Genomic DNA, 19147 nt, shown 5'->3' on the forward strand with positions numbered 1-19147 from the left:
TGAGATCCCTCAGTGCCAGGATGCGGTCAATGGTAGACTTCATAGGTGTAAAACACAACTGCTTTGGTCGTTGATAGGTGAGAAAGTGATCATGGATCCTATTGAGGATTACCCTAACAAGGACCTTATCCAGCACCGAGAGCAGCGTTATTCCCCTGTAGTTACCAGTTTCTCCAGACAAGCCTTGGTGTTCTTAGCAGTGTATGGGCAAGCATTGTATTGCAGCAAAAGGACTCTTTGAGACAGCAGTCCCCGCCACTTGGATTGAATATCAAGGCTTCACATTGGTCTCCAGCAAGCCACAGTAACTTGCACTAGTGACTGTAGTACCCCTTAGCATGTAGTGTTCGACAACAACTAGGGTGCACGAGTGGTTGCGAGGACAAGACAAAACCTTTTATTCTGCTGGAATCCAGGCAGTTCCAGGCAGGTAGTGCAAGTGCATTAAGAAGGGTGGAGACTACATTAAGGGATGAGATTATCAGATTTGTTAAGGTTTGTTCTAATAAATCCCATTTTTTAACTTTAGCTTGACTCCCAAATCTTGTATTTTTTTTTCTGCTTCTGTGTCGTTTTTTTGTCTAATGTTGTGTGTGTTTTATTGTAGTCTTTATAAACACAAAATAGTTGTGTCATAGTTACACCCATTCACCCACTTTCTGTTTACTGTTTTGATCATAATGTAGAGAATATATAGAATCATTAAGAATGTTTACAAATATTTTAGGGCAAGATCTGCATATACTGTATAATAGATTTCTGAAGATATTACATCCAGCCTTGGATGCTGTATTCATGTATTGCAGTTTTAAATTATTTCAACTGTTTTCCTAAAGACAGACCATGTCAAAGAACAGAACATATACAAAACATACATTGAGCATTTATAGAATGCAGCTGCTAACATTAAAGTCAATCAGTTTATGTAAGGAAAAAACAATCTAAATTTGAAATTTCTTAACAGTAGTCAGAACACAACTGAAAAGTCCTATGTGCTCATTAACCTGGATTCTTAGAAATATTTGCAGGGCATGACTCACTTAACTATTTCCTTAATTACTTATGTTGCAATTGTGAGTTTTCCACATAAAGTATATGACAGTCTTTTGTTTTCTGCACACTTTCCTGAAAAGTTATCAGAAGACTTTTTAACAAAATACAATGTCTTACTTTTTATTCTAACATATCCAAAATACTATAATTAATTATACACATATATTTATAAGAACCACATCTAAAAATTGTATTCAAATCCACATTTCATTTGACACCCCGGTTTTAAAATATGTTCAGAATGAAGTGTCAGCATTTAAAACCTTAAAGCATTCATCAATACATTTTTTAAAAAGTGCATGTTGTAAAAGAAACTCAGCACTAATTTATGAAAAAATATGCAGTGCTGGAAAGAGTACATGATCATGTGAGACACTCTTATTAATCCTTTAAAGACTGACAATATTTCAAAAGAAAATCTTTAACCTACAAAATATTTATATCAACTTCTCTATTATCACATATAATGAATATGCTATTATATATTAATAAAATCACAACTAGATTTTGAGTTTACCTAAAACGTCCAAAGATATTTTAGCATTCCTAATAGGGCCTCCTTATTAGCACTAAGTGTACTGCTATGATATGTGTACTGCTTTTGGAGACACTGGGGTGTAATCTGCAGAACAAAGCATTTTAAAATAATCTGCTCTAAACACTTCATTGGTGCTCAAGTTCAAGCAAACAGATTTCGATCATTCATTTGTTTTACTCTAGGATACTCACCAATGTTTTCAAAAGGACACTATTCTCCACTATCTATTGGTCACTGAAAAAGCTTCTATAAAGGGTACACTAACTAGTCAGCACACAATTGTAAACTCATAGCATTCTTTGTTTACACATTTAAAGTGTGATTTAACAGAATCAATGTTATTTCAATGAATGCATCACCTTGAATATACATTACTTTAGAAATAGACTTTGTTCTTCAATAAATGGTATCAAACCTGTAGTTGATATTGAAATGATTTGTAAAATTAATGCCAGATACAAAAAAAAATCTTAGATGCAAAAGTTTTTTAAACTTGCAAATAGGTGTAATGGCTACATTGTTGCCTACATTGTTGGAAATACAGAAAATACAAATTATATGTCTTTATTCTTTCAAACCCCATCACAAATAAGTTTATAAATTTATGATTCATCTTGCAGGATGAAGTAAATACATTGGAACATAAAGCTGATGATAATAATAGAGTCATACTCCTGATATATTGTAGATTTTATTTGAACAATTGTTTTCCAGGGGAAAATTGCTGGGTCAATTACAGTAGGTTTTGCACAAATTGAAGAACAAAACGTTGAAATTTACCAAATTCCACTCCTTTCCCGAGATACTGATAGACAGGTCTCTTTCTCAGCACTGCCAAAGATGGTCTAGTAGTGAGCACAGTGACAAAAGTCTGGAAAAGCTGCCAATATTCTTTTCCTGACTAGCTGAAATATATCAAATATAGCAGATTAGGGAAATTTGGCTTTCCATCAGACGGAAGAATTGTGTTCAAAAGATTTTTAAACTTTCTTGTAACTGTAACTCCCAGATACTTGAACTGTTTTGAAACATTCAATGGATAGCCTCCTAATATACTACTATGTGCTAACGGCTTTACTGGAAGAGGCTTTTTTTTTCCATATTAATTTTAATCTACAGATATTGTGAAAGTCATTTAAAATACTTATTAAGATTGACAATGATACGTGTAGATAATAATCATATTGCCCACATATTAAGATGCTTTTTGCACAAATCCTTTCTGGATTACTACAGATCTCAATCACCTATTACAATGGTTTTTCTCTGGCAAATGGTACAGAATCATTGGTAGATTCAGGAACAGGTTCTACAAACAGATCATGAAGTTGCTGAAGAGTCAGTCATAAAAAGAAATATTGTAACATAGTAAACATACACATTTCATAATTCTTATTATTTTCTTGGTATTGTTTTATTGTCAACTATTATGAGGAGAAATGTAAGCAATAATTTCACTAAAATTAACTTGCACGCTTGGCTCGTGTATTGTACGGAAATAAGGAAATATATCAGGAATATAAGTACAAATTCAAACTGACCTGCTTCTGCAAAAATGAACAAATGACATCCTGTTGTTTTGCTTAATATTTGTGATATGTCATTCCATATAAATAGACTCTTCAAAATAATGCTGCTGGCTTAATTTAAATAAAGACTTTAAGTTTAAATAAGCCTTATTGTTTGAAAAAAAGAACTTGAAACAGTAAAAAGCCCCTTAGGGATAGGGTAACAACGAAAGCCCCTTGCTCAAATAGAAGCATGGTAATTTATAAAGTCAAAAACGAGAATACAATTCTCAATCAAACGAGATTCCAAAATATAAAAAATATTTACAAAACTTTGCTTAAGGGTGTGAGGCCTTTAAAACACCGTTAAACCATGTTCAGCCCGGGCTATCTGACCACAAACTTCACTGGCGGCTTTGGCCTGCACAAGCTTAAAATAAAGCCTGGAATTTTAAAATTTCAAAAACACTTGAATATCCCAAAAAGTATCCAAAATGACCTTCAAGTGAGAGGGTATACTGTAAAACTCCCGATTTAATGACAAGGCAAATGATAATCCTCAGAAATAAAGATATTCATAACAAGAATCACAAAATTGCTAAAGATAAAAAAAATAAGACAGAAAGGTTTTGCCTAAAAAGCAATCCAAAACATACAAGTCCCAATACATAATCCCCTAATCAAAACCAACAAAAGAGGTGAAAAAATCCATGAAACCAGAAAAATCAAATATTTACAATTGCAATCTAAGAAATTCAAAGAACCACTGCTATGACCTTCTCTTAGACCCCAATATGAAGGCAGGTGGTGCTATCATCAGCTGTGATATCAGGGAGCCCTGACATTCACAAAGTAAAAGGAATGTAGAAACATTTAAAAATGAAGTTTCTAAATACTAAACAATTATTTTACATAGAAAATACATAAAATAATGAAGAAATACAAAAAGAAAATAGAAAATAAACACAACCACGGCTGTAATATAACAAATAATAGGAATAGATGAAGTTTTCAAAAAACATATTGCCAGTATTCATGTAACAAATATTCTAAATGACTATAGCTACTAAGTGATAAAAATATAATGAAATTAGACCACATAGTAAAAAATAGAAATGGGTTATCATATGATAAATAAAAAAGCAAATGCAAAGAAAATGTTATAACTATTTCAAATATACAGGAATAAAATATAAAAGAAAAGAAAATAAGTATAATAAATGATTCACTGAATGTAGAATGTGCTTTAATAAAAAAAAGTAAATTAAGTGTAATTAAATATCATTTAAACACCAAAAGAAATGGGACACTAACTATACAATGTAGATTTGAAATTAAGACGGTTTTATATATAACAACATAACATAACATTCTCAAGTCAGTTTAATACAATTAAGTGATGCAGGGGGCCAGATCCAACCCTGGCAGTATTGTATTAGGGTCACTTACTGCCTTCCATCCATGAAGTCAATCACTCTCAGGGGCTCATTCACATAGACACCCCATGCTTACCCTCATACAGAGCTAATTTTTAATTTCTAATTGATACAAAATGCATGTCTCTGATGATGTGGGAGGAAAACCAGAGGGCCAATGGAAACCCATCACGACATGATAAGACTGTGCAATCACCACAGGACAAAGACCAAGTGCTGGATTTAAATACAGGACACTGGGCCTACAAGCAATGATAGCCTCTGAGGCCAGAGCTGCTCACATAGGCATATGTTTTTACTTTTATAATAAGAAATTAATTTAAAAATACAAGGATTCAATGTCTTGGTACAACTAAGGTTTTCATGGAAAAAGGTCAGAAATCTTTTTTTTTTCACTTAATAGAGTAATTCAAAATTTGTATTACATAAAAACTACAAAAAATATTTACCTGCAAAAATGTTTCAATTCTAGTATTCTATTGCATTGCATAATTTTTCAGTTTATTTTACTCAAACCTTGAAAGCATGTATAAAATATTTGCTATCTGTCATTTATAACAAAGTTTATCCTAAACAAAAAAATCAAAACAAAAAGGCAAAGCTAGTTTTCTGGGCAGAAAACTGCAACTTCATGTCGAAAAAGAGGAAACAACTTGATATTTTTAAAATGTGTATGTTAAGAATTTGAGGCATTTTCAAACACTACAGGGAATTTCTAGTACGGATGATGTAAATGAATTGGGCAATCAGTTACATGACACTGATGACATTTTTTCTATTTGTAGCTCTTAAAAAATCATATTTCTTTTTAAACATGTGTCACAGTTCAGAAGCAAATTATTCACAACTTGTTTTTTTAAACAAAGGACAAAAAAAGAATGTTTAAGTCTAGCAACTCTGTTCAGGAAAGGATCATGTAGGCTGGAACCTACCCCTGAAAGCAAGGAGTAAACTAATAAGGAGGACAGTTTATCACAAAGTATTTTAATGCACAAAGCTAGTTTACAAACAAAGCAGGTCAATATGGAGTCAATAATTAGTACAGTATTCCTGTTATTACAGGAAATGCCAAGGTACCTGAAGAGAAATATGGAGAAAGAGAACAGATTACACAGACATTAAGTAGGATACAATATCTTAAAGAATATTAACCTTGATATAATTTGTATGACATTTATGTGTTCTCAGCAGTTTGGATTTATTTTACACTAGCAAAATACCCACGCTTCGCAGCAGAGAAGTAGTGTGTTAAAGAGGTTATGAAAAAGTAAAGGAAACATTTTAAAAATAACGTAACATGATTGTCAATGTAATTGTGTTGTCATTGTTATGAGTGTTGCTGTCATATATATATATATATATTATATATATATACATATACACACACACACATATACACATATATTATATATATATATATATATATATATATATATATATATACACATATACATAAATATATACATATACTATATACATACACACATATACTATATATATATATACAGTGGAACCTCGAGATACGATCACCTCTGTATACGAGAAATTCAAAATACGAGGAAAGTATGAGCGAAAAATTCAGCTCTAAATACGAGCATTGGTTCGCGTAACGAGCCACGAGCCAGGCTGTGGGTATAGCTCGCGGCTTAGCAAGGGGGCGTGGTAGCAGTTGCGAGCCGCGATCAGCGGTGTCTGCGTTTCTCACTTAAGTGCACAGGTGGGAAACTGCCCACATCCATGATTGTTCCTGTGGCTGATGGGCTGCAGCTGCCATGTCCTCCCCGCATATATAGAGAAGCGCGAGCAGGTTAAGGGGGAGAAAAAGTAAAAGAGAGAGAGAGAGAGAGAGAGAGAGAAGGCAGGCAGGCAAGTGCAGGCTCGCGCAGGCTCGCGTGTAGCTGAACAGGCGAGCCAAACAGCTGAAGCAGGACGGTGTAGAGAAGGTCAGCTGCATTAAGAGTGTCTCGCCTGTTTTAGAGCCCGCATGGGAGAAATAGGTGAGACACTAACAGAGAAGAAGCACCGGGGATTGTCATCTGTTTTTAAAGACTGCTTCTTGTTGACGTTTTAGCCTCGTGTTAAAGGATTGTTATTCTTGTGTATTTTAAACCTCCACTTCACAACTGTTTTAAGGATTATTTATTTAAAGATTTATTGAATGCTCTACTGCACTTTGGACACCTGTTTTGATTCTTTTAATAATCAGTTATATTATTTACCAGTGTTATTTATTAAAGGTAGACTACAGTATATATAATTTATCAGTGTTATTTATTAGGAAAATTGATTTTTATGTTAATATATTTGGGGTGCAGAACGGATTAACTGGATTTCCATTATTTTCAATGGGGAAGTTTGTTCTAGATACGAGAAATTCGCTATACAAGCTCAGTTCTGGAACGAATTAAACTCGTATCTAGAGGTTCCACTGTATATATATATATATATATATATATATATATATATATATATATATATATATATATATATATATACACATATACATAAATATATACATATACTATATACATACACACATATACTATATATATATATATACACACACACACACACACACACACACATATACACATATATTATATATATATATATATATATATATATATATATATATATACACACACATACACACATATACAGATATATCATATATATATACATATATTATATATACATATACACATATATATATATATATATATATATATATATATATATATACATACATACATACATACATATACACACATACATGCACTTACAATAACATAGAAATCAATATAAACAACATTAACATCATTATCATATGAGAATATGAAGTAATATATAAGAAGCACATTTCATATAAATATAAATTATTAAACAGTAAAATCTTCTTCTATAATTTGCTACCGTGGCTATTTGTTTGTCTGTCCAGGATTTTAAATCACCTGTAGCTCGCAAACCGTTTCACGTATTGACTTGAAATGTGGTACACATATAGTACGTCACGTCTGCTATCCGCTTTATGGGTGATGATTGTATTACTCTTTTTATCTTTATTTTATTTTATTGTAGAATCAACTCCTATCTGCGCACACCAGGGCGGCCGTGGGCGGATGCGTATGGTGTATTCACTCCATGTTATCGTGCATTGCGCTGTCACTGGTATTTTGATAAAAGAATTTGAACAACATATAAGAAGCGTATAAATTATTAAACAGTAAAACATTAACATTTAAGAAGTAAAGTTACATTGAGTACTACTGCAGTGCCTTCGGGTATACCTCATTTTTTCTTTGCCCATTACATGCTTAAATGTATACATTTTTTGGTGTACCTACCCGAGAACACGCGACATATAACCGACCATGGGAGAAAAGCATGGATTTTAAACATGCGTTGAGTTCATCTGCTGGTCTCCCTCGTGGAATAACTGGTAATGTTTGACTAAAATCTACAGCGAGTAAAACGACATTACCTCCTTTTTTTTTTTTTACGATCTCAGATCTTGCTTTTTTCGGTTCAAGGCTTCATAAGCTCTTTTATGTTCCATGGTGTACTTATCCCAAACCATCATCTTTGAATGTTGCAAGACTTTCACCTTGTATGTAGATCGACGTGCCCTCTTTTAATTGCGAGAAGCAGATATATATAGCCAAATTCTTGCGCTTCGTTGCGGCGAAGTACTGCTTTTAATTTTTTATTAAGAAGAAAAGAAAACCTTTTTAAACGGATCGAAAATATACCAATAACAATTTGTTAAGGATCTGTTTTTTTGTGAAGCTCCCTTTTCACAGCTGTCACGCTACGGTGTGTGTTTCGTTTATTTGACAGTATGTAGATCGTGGTAATTACATTCATGGCATTCGTTTTCTGAATCACAATCTGATTGTATGGGTGGTTACCTGCCAGGTCACGCTTGTGGTTTGTCAGCAAGTCGCCTTACGTCCACCACGTGCCCTCTTTCTGTTATTTTTTGTTCTTCGCGGTTTGCGGCTCTTCCTTCATTTCTCCCCTACTGCGTTCTTTTATCTCGTGAATATGTTATTGCAATCCGCAGCGGGAGCGTTTCTATAAACTTAATTTAAACTTACGTTTTACACCGCGCTTTGTTTCCCTTATGAAGATGCTTGTATGGTTCACTCGCTCACTTCTTATTGTTTCGCTCCCTTCTCAATTGTTTAATGAATTTTTTGTTCTTCGCTGTTTGCGGCGCCAGAGTTGAAGCCCCTAAAGTTGCGGTCAGCAAGTCGGCTAACATCCGCCATGTGCCGTCTTTCAGTTGCGAGAAGCAGATCATAGAATGGTTTTAATAGTTTACTTTCAAATAATGCAAAGAGTATGCGACATGTGTTTCTCCCTAATTCTGGACTCATCAGGCGTACACACTCACTGCATCCGCTCTCGGGAATCGAATCTCGAACGTCAGCACCAGAGGTGAAGCCCCTAACGTTGCGCTACGGCGTGTGGTTCGTTTATACCTCGTGTCTTCTCATTAAACTTTTATCTCGTGAATATGTTATTGCAATCCGCAGCGGGAGAGTTTCTATAAACTTAATTTAAACTTACGTTTTACACCGTGCTTTTTTCCCTTATGAAGATGCTTGCATGCTTCACTCGCTCGCTTCTTATTGTTTCGCTCCCTTCTCAATTGTTTAATGAATTTTTTGTTCTTCGCTGTTTGCGGCTCCTCCTTCATTTCTCCCTACTGCGTTCACAGTCTTTTCACGTGATTACGTGGGAGGCGTGATTACGTGACACTCAACTCCTCCTCCCACGGCCATCGAGCTGCCGTCCATTACAGTATATTGTGAAAAAAGAGGTTCCAGTTATGACCATTACGCGTTGAATTTCGAAATGAAACCTGCCTAACTTTTGTAAGTAAGCTGTAAGGAATCAGCCTGCCAAATTTCAGCCTTCCACCTACACGGGAAGTTGCAGAATTAGTGATCAGTCAGTGAGTCAGTGAGGGCTTTGCCTTTTATTAATTAGTATAGATATATATATCTACATATATATATATATCAAAATACCCGCGCTTTGCAGCGGCGAAATACTGCTTTAAAATTTTTATTAAGAAGAAAAGTAAACCTTTTTAAACTGAGGGAAAATGAATCAATAATTATTTGTTAAGGATCTCTCTGTATACCACGTTGTCAGTTCGCCCCTCCGGTTGTAATATGACCAAGCTGTGTGCTAAGCAACGTACAGTTGGCCATGTGAAAAGCAGTCCTGCCTCAAATCAATGCCAACGTTTTGTAGGGTCTGTCCCTGAGACTTACTAATTGTCATTGCGAAGCACAGCCTTAGTGGAAATTGTAGGCATTTGAATTGAAATGGGAGATCAGAGGGTATAACGGGGATGCGAGGAATAAAAACTCTCTCCCCTGAGCCACCGGCAGTAAAAATAGTTGCCTCAATGAGGTTCTTTTGCAGACAAATGACCTGAAGTCTCGTGCCGTCACAAAGTTTCAGTGGCTGTACGCAAATTCACAATCGGTTTCATATTGTTTTCGTACCTTATCAATTGTGTAATGTGTTTTTTGAACAGGTTTGATTCATCGAAGTGATCACTCCTGCTGCGTTCAGTCACTTCACGTGAGCCGCTCTCTTGTGTGATGTTGCGATGTCCACGGGTTTATTTAATGTTAGCTAAGACCCGGCAGTTAAAAGTTTCTTGCTACAGCAATTTTAAGTCTGTTACAAAGTGATCCAAACTGACGTTTATACCTCGTGTCTTCTCATTAAACTTGTATCTCGCGAATATGGCATTGCAAACGGCAGCGGGTCAGTTCACGTGCTTATGTGGGAGGCGTGATGATGCGATATATTTTGATATACAGTAATCCCTCCTCCATCGCGGGGGTTGTGTTCCAGAGCCACCCGCGAAATAAGAAAATCCGCGAAGTAGAAACCGTATGTTTATATGGTTATTTTTATATTGTCATGCTTGGGTCACAGATTTGCGCAGAAACACAGGAGGTTGTAGAGAGACAGGAACGTTATTCAAACACTGCAAACAAACATTTGTCTCTTTTTCAAAAGTTTAAACTGTGCTCCATGACAAGACAGAGATGACAGTTCTGTCTCACAATTAAAAGAATGCAAACATATCTTCCTCTTCAAAGGAGTGCGTGTCAGGAGCACAGAATGTCACATAGATAGAGAAAACAATCTCTAGCAAACAAATCAATAGGGCTGTTTGGCTTTTAAGTATGCGAAGCACCGCGGCACAAAGTTGTTGAAGGCGGCAGCTCACACCCCCTCCGTCAGGAGCAGGGAGAGAGAGAGAGAGACAGAGTTTGTTTTTCAGTCAAAAATCAATACGTGCCCTTCGAGCTTTTAAGTATGCGAAGCACTGTGCAGCATGTCGTTTCAGGAAGCAGCTGCACAAAAGATAGCAACGTGAAGATAATCTTTCAGCATTTTTAGACGAGTGTCCGAATCGTCTAGGTGTGCGAACAGCCCCCCTGCTCAATCCCCATACGTCAGGATCACAGATAGTCAGCACAAGAGAGAGAGAAAAGTAAGCAATCTAGCTTCTCAGCCATCTGCCAATAGCATCCCTTGTATGAAATCAACTGGGCAAACCAACTGAGGAAGCAAGTACCAGAAATTAAAAGACCCATTGTCCGCAGAAATCCGCGAACCAGCAAAAAATCTGCGATATATATTTAAATATGCTTACATATAAAATCCGCAATGGAGTGAAGCCGCGAAAGGCGAAGCGCGATATAGCAAGGGATCACTGTATATCAAAATACCCGCGCTTCGCAGCGGCGAAGTACTGCTTTAAAATTTTTATTAAGAAAAAAAGTAAACCTTTTTAAACTGAGGGAAAATGAATCAATAATTATTTGTTAAGGATCTCTTTGTATACCACGTTGTCAGTTCGCCCCTCCAGTTGTAATATGACCAAGCTGTGTGCTGAACTTACTCTTGAGCATGAAATCTAACGTGGTTTGTGCCCTTCAGAATGAGAACAGTTTGCATTTATCTTTTTAATAAAAGGCAAGCTTTTAAGCCTGAGAAATCACCCCGTAAATGCACACGTTTAATTGCACATGTGTTAATATGTATGCTTACACAGTATTAAAAGACACTCAACAATTAACGTCATTTACCCTTGTTCCCGCGTTTGATAAAAGGCGAGCTTTTAAGCCTGAGAAATCACCCCGTAAATGCACACGTTTAATTGCACATGTGTTAATATGTATGCTTACACAGTATTAAAAGACACTCAACGATTAACGTCATTTACCTTCGTTCCCGCGTTTGACTCGTGCTGTAAATCTCTTCCTTGTTTTCAGTTCATGTGATTACGTAGGAGGCGTGATGACGTGATACGTGACTCTGCCTCCTCCATTAGAGTATATGGACAAAAAACAGGTTCCAGTTATGACCATTACGCGTAGAATTTCGAAATAAAACCTGCCTAACTTTTGTAAGTAAGCTGTAAGGAATGAGCCTGCCAAATTTCAGCCTTCTACCTACACGGGAAGTTGGAGAATTAGTGATGAGTGAGTGAGTGAGTGAGTGAGTGAGTGAGTGAGTGAGTGAGTCAGTCAGTCAGTCAGTGAGGGCTTTGCCTTTTATTAGTATAGATTTCAAAGTTGATTGGCATTTTTAACCTGATTGGAACTCTTAAACTGGGTAAGCTTGATAAATGAATAAAAGCATAAAAAGCTAAAAATGGATTTAGAATACTGGGTTGATGTTACTTTGCATCACAAGAGCTATCTTTCATTTTTTACAATGTTTCATACCTGTTCTACGATTAAAATTTAGCTCCTCCAAACATCTGTATGCTCCAACAGTCACTGTAATCTTCAAATAAACTCTAAATCTCTGCTGTGATCATTTTCTAAAATTAATCATGTGATGTAAGATTTACAGGTTACTACAGTACTTGTGAAAACTGTATTAATTGTTACAGACTAAACTGGAACAAAGACCATATTCAGTATTCTTGGTTTGGTTAGGGCAAAAATATTCAAACAAAAAGAGAATAATAGTAAACATTTGGGGACTACAATCTAGGTTACATTTTAGTTCATACAATAAATTTAAATACTGTGAAAATATAAAACATATTTTTTTATTAATTGAGTATTTGCATGTACAATACTAGAAAGAATTTTTAAATACAATATTTTAATTCATTAGGAAGCAAAGATGATGGCTTTATTATCTGAGAGTTAAATATTAATGATACTGTAACTAGGGGGTTCCGCCCCCGCTCGCTTCGCTCGCCCACTCCCAGGTTTGATTTACTGGATATACAATTTAAAGAGACTGTTATTTTCATGGGAATTGTTACATATGCATTATTTTCACTTTTACTTTAAAACTTTTGCATAAACAAAACTTGTCCTTTATTTCCAGCCCCGGGCATGGTTAAATCTTTCTCACAGGACCTATAACACTGCTCATGTTGTGAAGTGGGGGCAGATGAACCACACTAAGGAGATGCCGTCGGATCAGCTGCTGTCTTTCTGCTGCTGGCGAGCTGCATGCTCTGTTTGTCGTGCTGCATGTTGATCATTTAAAAGCATATACAGCAGCTGTCCTTTTGCCACTTCGTGTCTCTGCCGCTCGTGTTGTTTTGGTGGGGCTGAATGCACGTTAAGCAGAAGTGGTCGGATCATCTGCTGGCTTGCTGCTGCGTGTTCTGCTTATCGCTTGTTGTTGTTTTAACAGCTGGGATCACATGATGTCTTTCTGCCAAAAGCATTCCAACAACTGCTTGGTTAGATGTCTGTGAACTTGTTTTAAATGTTGTCTCACTGCCTTGTCTCGCGGGACGTTAAAGTGTCTCTCGCTGGGATGTCAAATTGTCTTCCGAGAAGATCATATCTCATCTCCCTAGTCTCCCTCCCAAGATTTTTTTTTATAATAGCGAGAAAGAGTCAACCCTGGTATAGCACAGTGATCAAAGTGCTACAATACAGTGCTATTACACAGATTTGGTACAAAGAAGAATACCTTCCAAATGTGTGTATTTCTGTCAGTAGTGATATTATCTAAAAAGGCACAATAATATTTAAGTAGTTAACAATATTTGTTAAAACAATTTCTCTCCTGAAGCTAATGAAATACCATTCATATACTGTATAAAGCAATGCATGACATGAGAAAATACATTAAGCATAGTTTACATTATTTTACTATAAACAATATTGTGCATCTAAACTTCCAGGAATTCAGAAAATATAATGCATTTTAAGACAGTGTATGATAATATTAATTCTGCACCACAATGAAGTATCCCTTTCTTCTAGTAAATTCCATGTACATGGCACAGGCTGAGAAAGAAGGAAACAAAAAAAATCACATCTTTGTAGTGGGATGAAGAGGACATTGCAGTTTGCTGATAACTTTTGAAATCTTTTGGAAACTGCAGTTGATTTTACTTGGGTTTTCTTGAAATAAAAAGCGGATATTGCTTCAGTTTATACAGAGAAAAAACAGGGGAAAAAACTATTTGGTTCAATACACTAAAACCACTCACTCCTGAAGGAAACCAAGTTTCTAATTTCCATTTTATTTTAAAGCGCATAATTCATCCATCCATCCGTCCATTTTCCAACCCGCTGAATCCGAACACAGGGTCACGGGGGTCTGCCAGAGCCAATCCCAGCCAACACAGGGCACAAGGCAGGAAACAATCCCGGGCAGGGTGCCAACCCACCGCAGGACACACACAAACACACTCACACACCAAGCACACACTAGGGCCAATTTAGAATCGCCAATCCACCTAACCTGCATGTCTTTGGACTGTGGGAGGAAACCGGAGTGCCCGGAGGAAACCCACGCAGACACGGGGAGAACATGCAAACTCCACGCAGGGAGGACCCGGGAAGCGAACCCAGGTCCCCAGGTCTCCCAACTGCGAGGCAGCAGCGCTACCCACTGCGCCACCGTGCCACCACATAATTCACTTTTACGTTTTTCTAATGCTGAAAAGCATCTGTGTTTATATTACAATAATACAGTGCATACTAAGCACAATATTCTTTATCCCTTACCAAAATAAGAACATTTATAATTCAGAGCAATATATTTAGTCAATCTAGCATGTTTGATTAGCTACAGTAAAAGCTAATTACGTTTTAGTAGTCTCATGAAAAGACTATAGCCTACTTACCCAATTTTTACCTACAAAGCGGTTCTAGTAGAGCGACTTAAATTTGTAATAGTGTTCCTTTTTATAAAGAATACAATTTTGTAGCTCCAGTATGTTACCATCTTTTGAAGACCTTGGTTTGGTACTAAAGAAGTTTTCTGTACTTGATTTTGTTCTATTTTCCCGTATTAGGCTAAGGAATCCCCATATGCTTCAGCCAAGAATGACTGGTTGGCTATGGGTGATATTTGTTTTTCAGTGCTACACTTTAAATGCTTATAAAGTCAGTCAAACTGAAATCCATAAATCTGTCTTTCAACTAACAATATACAACTGACTTTGAGACTAAAAAGACTGGAAACACCATGTACGTCATTAAAATGTTGAATTCTTGACCACAAAACTAACATTAGGAAATGTTCCATTAAATATACAGTAGCACATGGCTTAATTAGTTTAAATCATTATATTCCTCAGCTTAATACCCTACATTTGAAAAGTTTCAGGATGGAGACTGCATTGTTAATTTGCGGCAGTTAGAATCACTTTGGACTTTATTGTTGCCTTATTAAAAAGCCCTAAGCAATTCTCCTTTGGCTAAGCTCTCCTTCTCAGGGGTGGGGTTTGATTTGTCTTCAATTTTTTTTTTTTTGTTATAAATTGATCTATTTGTATGGAATGATTACAATAAAATTAATAAATAAAATTAAAAAAAAAATCTCTTTGGACTTTTAAATTACACAATTACTCTAAATACTCCCATTTAATTAAATGTCCTGTCTTTTTTATTATCCCTGTTCCTGTTTCACCATCCATACTATTGGGCTATTTCCTTTGATTTGTATAAATAGCAGTACACGGACCCTGTTATTACTTTTTTCTGTTTTAGGGATCAAGGATTTTATTTAGATGTGCTCATTTTATTTAGAGGTCATTTTTGTGCTTCAGTATGATTATTGTTGTAGATAGCCATAACTGACATGCATGTTTCTGTAAGCTTGTAAATTTGCTTCTGTGTAACCAGTTCCTTTGATAACTCTATAGTTCAGCCCTGAAGATCAAGTATGGCTTGAAACACCTCAGATTCTTACTTTGCGGAGTTCTGAAACTACTCAACACAGCATAACATTTTTAAACACTGTTGATCTACTGTAGGGTTGTCAAACATTGCTGTTCTACAGCCTATCCCAGTAGTATCTAGTGCAAACCAGGAACCACACCTAGATGGGCCACTAGTCCATTGCAAGACACACTCAACAGGACCACTTTTACGTTTATGGGGTTATAGGAGCAATTCCAGGTACTCTTGAGAGAGGGGACATAACAACACAGGGATAATTTTATATCTCTATCTAGACAACAACCAGGCACAGGATTCAAAGTTGGCAGTCAGTGACATTCTCCACCTTGCTATTGTGTATTCCTAAAGTGATCAACCGTTTCACCGAAATGCAAACCTGAACTTACTGGCCATCTGAACAGTGGTGTACATATAACAGATGTGTAGGATAACCTTGCTTTTGTGATGTACAGTTTATGTATCCTTGTGTCTTATGCATTGACATTGATTTATCAAGTTTAAAGGATTGTTCTTTTTATTTACCTCACTTTCTGTATTTAACAGTGAGAATAATAAAACAATAAAGAATACATACATACATGCACACAATATGTTTACATGATATATTTACTAATAGAACAAAATGCTTAAATTCTGTTTTTTCTAATTTATTTGGTAAATTAAAGGTGTAAAATATGTAAATATCTAGTGATATCCAGTTTCATGTGAAAGTACATCCTGTCTCCGGGTCTTCTTCTCATTTTCGAAGCCTTTTAATATTGACCTATTTTATTACTGTCTTCAGCTTCTGTCTGAATAATGTCAAAGCTAATTATTTCACCCTGTGCACCTGGTCGCTATAATTAGAACAAAATAGTCCCAGTTGTCACTGAAACTATCATGTGATACTTGATCTAACCACAACTTTGTTTTTTGTTTTTTTTTTTTGCTTTTTATTTTTTGCACTTTAGATGTTAGCTCAGATTCTAATGGATTACTCTTGCTTATTGACTAATATTTGGGCAAAAGTACAATAAATAAAGTATATGTATAAAACTGTTGAAAAAATGAAAAGCAATAGTCACTTCATTCATGTGAAACTAGGGAGAGCATAGTCAAAATGTATTTAAAACATACCTTTAACTTTTACATTAATCAGCAGTTTGGTTTGGAATTACACACATTACACTGAACATTTCTTAGAATTTTCTGTTAATCAGGTTACTGACTGTGTAATATATTAAACCTAAAATTAAATCAGCATACTTTATGTTATATACTAAACTTGTCTGCAGCTGCAGAATACAAGAGACATCAAACAGTTTCTTCCACTGTTGGTATTTTGTCCTAAAATAGACACACATTTAAAAGATTACTTAATCAGACACAGTTTTTGGTGTTAATGTAAGACTTGCGCCAAATACAAATGCTTCGCTGCTTACTATATGCAAATATTTACAATGTTAACAAAACTGAAAAAAATCTGATTTAGCCTTAGTTCTCACTATTCATTTGTGATGAGATCACACATCAAATGAAGCATTACACAATTTTCTGCCCCTTCCCCTTTATTCATGAATAGTTTCATACTTCCCATTTGCCTCATTGGTTCAACATTACATTTCTGTATTTGTGGCCTTCCAGAAGATAATGAATTTAAACTTTAAATTCAAATTAAGTTTTTTTTTCTCATATTTGTTTGCAGGATAATTGAATATAAAGATATACATTATGGTAAACTCAACACATGGCCTGAGAGTTGTAAGATAAATAAGGTAGTTACTTCTCTTAAAAATTACCTAAAACTTTAAATTACTGTATTAATATAATAATTTTAATAAAAAAGTTCTTAATTTGGTGACTCTAGTTAGCAGTGATGCCTGACAATGTGAGGACATTGGATTTGAAAACTGGCCTGGTCACTGTCATTGTGGACTTTGGCAGTACTCCAAGTGCCTGCATGAGCTTTTCTGCATAACCCCAGTTTTACAATATACTGGATGTATTGACACTTGAAATACCAGCAGGTTAAGTAAACTTACTCAGGACTAGTACAGTGAGGCAGAGGTGGGAGTTAAGCCTGGAACTTAGTGGTATAGTACCTTTGCCATTTTACCACACTGTCTGACAGTTCTGCTTCCTCATTGAATAGGCATGAGTGGTACATTAATTGACAATATAAACTGGTCCAATGTGAGTGAATGTGACTATATCCTGTAAAGGACTAATGGCTATTTGCTGTCCTCTAACCATTACTGCTGGGTTAAGCTGCAGCTCTTTTTGAACCTAATACTGGTATCACAGGGTTCATAGAATGGATGAATAGATTTTCTTTCATAAAAAATTATCGTATTAAAAAAGCTACATCTACTGTGCAACTGCATTTTTCTAGTGTGCTTGGCAAAAGTTAAATGTGTAAAAGAATTTATAATATTGACTAAAACAGTCCAACCAAATATTTAAGAAAACATATGTGTTAAAAAGTAAATTACATGATCTTACAGTTTAGACTAAAACAGTCCAACCAAATATTTAAGAAAACATGTGTTAAAAAGTAAATTACATGATATAGCAGTTTAATTTGATGGTTCTGTGGCTCATTTATCGTTGACCAATCGTTGACCAATATTTTACTTTCATGACAAAATCTACTACAGAAAAATAAACATTACTTGAATTTAAAATTGTATTCTACAAAATATGCAGAAAGCTTTATGAATAATTAAAACCTACAATAACTTTGTCACATTATGTGTTGCAGATCATGAAATCTTAGTTGTATAACTCACAGAGATTAAACATAATACAAGAAAGTTTTATGGTGGATGTCAGAAATGACAAAGATTACACAGTTGTTCAATTCTTGCCCTCAGAGACTTCTTGTCATCCTATTTTTGCTCCAGTTATTCAGTCATTACGCATTTTAAAGACAAACTGTATATTTTGCTTATCAACATAGTACTGTATACTGTATATTGTGTGCTTCTGTAGTGTGTATACTTTCTTATGCGTTTATAAACAGTGTATAACTCTGGTGATACTCATAAATAACTTTGGAATCTACACAAATAGTAAATAAAGAACTTACCTCAAAATGGCATTGTAGCAGTCTGACACCTGCTCCACTTTCTTCTCTGTAACTGAGGGTCACTCAGAAATGCATCATAACATAGCTGAAAATATTCAAGCAAAAACAAATGATATAAATCTCAAGGTCTCTGAGTAAAAAGACAGCATAACTCTGTCTCCATTCACTTCCTTCTTTTGGTGATTTAACCACAGCTAAAAAACGCCAGCCATGTCCTAGAATGCTGCTGTGTATGCATACATGGACTGAATTGCTTAATTGTGCTTACAAATGCTATAATTCCATCCATCACAAGCAGACATGACAAAAATATACTTGCAAACCATTTTAAC

The 19147-nt window shown here is 35.4% G+C and overlaps 1 protein-coding gene across 45 annotated transcripts in view; it reads left to right on the forward strand.

The window, feature by feature from the left end:
• blnk (B cell linker) overlaps positions 1 to 19147 on the forward strand; it is a 374165-nt gene that overhangs the window by 147382 nt on the left and 207636 nt on the right. For 6 of the 45 annotated variants that reach the window (XM_028795338.2, XM_051923856.1, XM_028795339.2 and 3 more), the window contains exon 1: positions 4746 to 4908. The exons of the other annotated variants lie outside the window; for them this stretch is intronic. The gene's annotated coding sequence lies outside the window, so the exon portion shown is untranslated. Of the gene's footprint in view, positions 1 to 4745; positions 4909 to 19147 lie in introns of those variants that run through there. 45 annotated transcript variants of the gene reach the window in all.

This window comes from Erpetoichthys calabaricus, chromosome 2 (genome assembly GCF_900747795.2).
Source record: "Erpetoichthys calabaricus chromosome 2, fErpCal1.3, whole genome shotgun sequence".
Taxonomy (NCBI): domain Eukaryota; kingdom Metazoa; phylum Chordata; class Cladistia; order Polypteriformes; family Polypteridae; genus Erpetoichthys; species Erpetoichthys calabaricus.